This window comes from Rhincodon typus, chromosome 33 (assembly GCF_021869965.1).
Source record: "Rhincodon typus isolate 14 chromosome 33, sRhiTyp1.1, whole genome shotgun sequence".
Classification (NCBI taxonomy): Eukaryota; Metazoa; Chordata; class Chondrichthyes; order Orectolobiformes; family Rhincodontidae; genus Rhincodon; species Rhincodon typus.
Genome location: NC_063364.1, coordinates 21,638,440 through 21,642,035, shown reverse-complemented (window position 1 = coordinate 21,642,035; position 3,596 = coordinate 21,638,440).

The window sequence follows — 3,596 nt, the reverse complement described above, 5'->3', positions numbered from 1 at the left end:
GGCAAACCATAAATTAAACTATACCGACGATGTGACTATATGTGTGTGTGTGTGTGTGTGTGTGTGTGTGTGCGCGCGCGCGCACGTGTGTGCATGTACTGGGGTGAAATTCTAGTTTCCATGGTTGCAGTTATTTCAAATTGAAAACATAGCTGTGCAAATTAAGATGGAAGCAGTTATGTAAAAGAACACTTTGTTAAATATCTTCAGGACCAATTCAAAAATGCAGCATATCATTACCATAATTGCCAATAATGGCACTAATTGCTATCCAACATACTTTGGTTTTTCTTTAGCCTGATATTTTGAATTATGGGGTTAGAAATAAAAGCTGGTGTAACTTTCTACAGGTTCCTTTCTATGGCTTCTTAAGATTCTGTTGTTCAAGTGCTTTTTTCTGTTTTTTACTTCATATTTATTGGAGGCTGTGAGTTACACAGATTTCACCCTTTTGTCTATGAGACTGGTAACAGTTGTGAACAGCCCTGGAGCTAGAACTTCTGGAACATAATATTCCTGTTCCCCAGATTAGCACTGACAACCAGTTGAACCATGCTGTCAGATCAGGCATCTTTTACAATGTACTTTTACCTTCCATTATTACTACTGACAGCTTATATATAGGTAAAATGGTTTTTAAACTGATAACCACCACCAATTCCTCAGGCTGGTGTGATATCAGGCCTTTTGATTTTCATTCTTCAAAGAGAAATACCAGAGGTAAAGATCGTTGAGGTAACAGTTCCCAGATGTGTACTGGGAAGCCAGATGTTCTACTCTGCAAATACTCTCTGAATGTTCAGTTGCCTGATTAAGTGCATGTCCCAGTTCAAGCACAATGCTATTTCTTGGTGATACATAGGGAACGTACTGCACATAAATGGTGCCCAAACCTCAAAACACAATTTGGTTTGCTTGCACGACATTTGGAGAATAATGCTTTTGTATTTAACTAAAAGCAATTTTTAAATTTCAAATATATGCTTTGGTCATAAAAAATTTAAATAGACACAATCTGAACAGCAGTTCGATTCTGTACAGTCTTTACATATGGAGAACATTCAACCCAAGGCATTTCTTACTTATACAAGACTATATTTACACACACTTGAGGCATTGGGAGGGTCTGATAACTAATGGACCCCCTTTGTACTTCGGCAGAAGGATCTTACACGGTGATCTTTCCCCACTGTGCCTTTGCAGGAACTGACCTAAGCTTTAATGCGTCACGCAGCATGTAATCCTGGGCCTTAGAACGTGCCAGTCTGCAACACGCAGTTGAGGTCAACTCCTTGCTTGGGAGGACCAACAAGTTTTGGGCAGACCAGAGAACGTCTTACACCGAGTCGATGGTCCTCCAGGTGCAGCCAATGTTTGTCTTGGTGGGCATCCTGGGAAACAAACTGTAGAGCACAGAGTCCTGTGTCACAGAACTGCTCGGGATGAACCTCGACAAAAACCACTGCATTTCTCTCCAGACATCTTGCAAAGGCACATTCCAGAAGGAGATGTGTGACCGTCTTTACCCCAGCCTCCCACCTGTAGCTGCTTCGGGGACAGACTGTGGTAGTGCAGAGTGTCCAGGCATACATGGAGTTTCTCACCATTCGCTAAACAATGTCGTGGTGCTTGTTGGAAAGTTCTGGAGATGAGGCATTCTGCCAAATGACTTTGACAGCCTGCTCAGGGAACAACCCGACAGGATCTACCCTCTCCTTTTCCCACAGGGTCTTGAGGATGTTAGGTGCGGACCACTTGTGGTATTTAACTAAAAGCCAAATACCCTGGATTCTAGAAATTTGAAACAAACATGGAGAATACTGGATCTTCCAGTTGCTTGGAATTTCAATAAACCACCTTGCTCTCATATAACATTTCTATGCAGGGTCTGCTGCAATGTTTCAACAAAGTATAATGCAAGGAACAACACCTCAATTTCCTCTTGGACACTTTACAGCTTCTAGGTCTCAATACTAAATTCCATAACTTCAGCAACTGACTGCATGATAATTGTACTCCATTTCCTTTCATTCACTCCCACTCCCCTGTCAACAGTCTTTTTTTCTCTCAGTAGAAAGGACTTTTCTCTTCCTTTCACGCCTCTGTTGTTCGGAAAAGTACCTAACGAGTTCTTTAAGATCTGATTAAAATTAATACAAGAAACACATGCAGTTTATTATGAAGCAAATTTATTAGTTTGAGAACCCGGTAGGTACTTTCAGCCTAACAACACCTTAACATATGCCCATTTACATCTCGTTTTCTCTTTCACCACCGTCAACAATCCCTTTGTGTTTCTCACTGGGTCTCCACATTGCATTGTCCCTCCTCTGCCTCTGTCAATAGTATATCAAATCTCAAGGTCTAGGAGCAGGATAATCCAGCCCCTTGAGCTTGCTCCACCATTTGATAAAAAAAACATTTTCGATAAGCTTTTAGTTCTGAAGAAGAGTCATACTGGACTCAGTTTCTCCCTGTGTGTGTTGGTGACGCTGGATACTAAAATTACAAAGAATTTCTACTGTTTAGTATTAATATCTCTAATGGAGATAATTACAAGAATATACAAAAGCACAAATGGGCTATTCAGTGTAAAAGTATAGTGCTCCCGTTTAACCAGCACGATAGGGCTTCCTCATTAGTTTCCAGATGGAGTTCCTGATTTAACAGTGAGAAGGCTAAACTCTGTAATTGTAAGGAATTACAGTTTATTCAGTAAGTAAGGGTCACATCTGTATAATTATAGAGTCAATGGCCATTTGGCACAATAGGAATTACACATTGTGTGAACTGGTTACTGATTCAGCATCTCACAGGCTACACACTGTGTGAATGTGGAGTTGATACTCATTAAGCGCAGTAAGGGTTAAAATATTTTCCCCCAAAGCTCTGCATCCTGACATATATCTGCATCTAATTATCTGGGGGAATAGTTGGCTTTCATAACACAACACTGAGGGAATTTGTAATAAAATTCCCAGAGTATTTTCATCCTGTGGAAAGCTCTGCATGTGAGAAGTTGCAGTCATTATTATTGGAGAGCAGGGTTCTGAACTTTCCCCCATGGATATGTGGAAACAGATGGGCTTTGATTTCAAAGCATTTTAGATTCTATTTGAAGACTCCTTTTCTACACAAAGCAATGTTTCTGGTTTTCTAAAATAAGAGTTTCTGTTGCATGTTCAAGAAAATTTAGATCTGTTAACAACTTATAAATTCCATCTCAGCAAAGAGGTTTCTTTGGTGTTTGGATTAAACACAGCCTCAATAATGTTGTAACTAGATAAAATAGACAAACTATGTGCAGAAACACAGCACCTTAATTACTAATATTACAGTGGCCTATACACTATATTATTCTATAAATGATTTAAAATCTAAATGTGCTAATTATCCTATCCAAATACTCACATTTTTAAAACTATGAAAATTCCACAGTTCATACAAGCCCAGACTAAATAATGTGTTAGGACTTTTCTGAGTTTTTCAGTGATGGAATGGAAGACAGTTGTCAGTCTAATAGAACATTTGTGACAACGGTATACCGGAGATAGTAGGAACTGCAGATGCTGGAAAATCTGAGATAACAAGGTGTA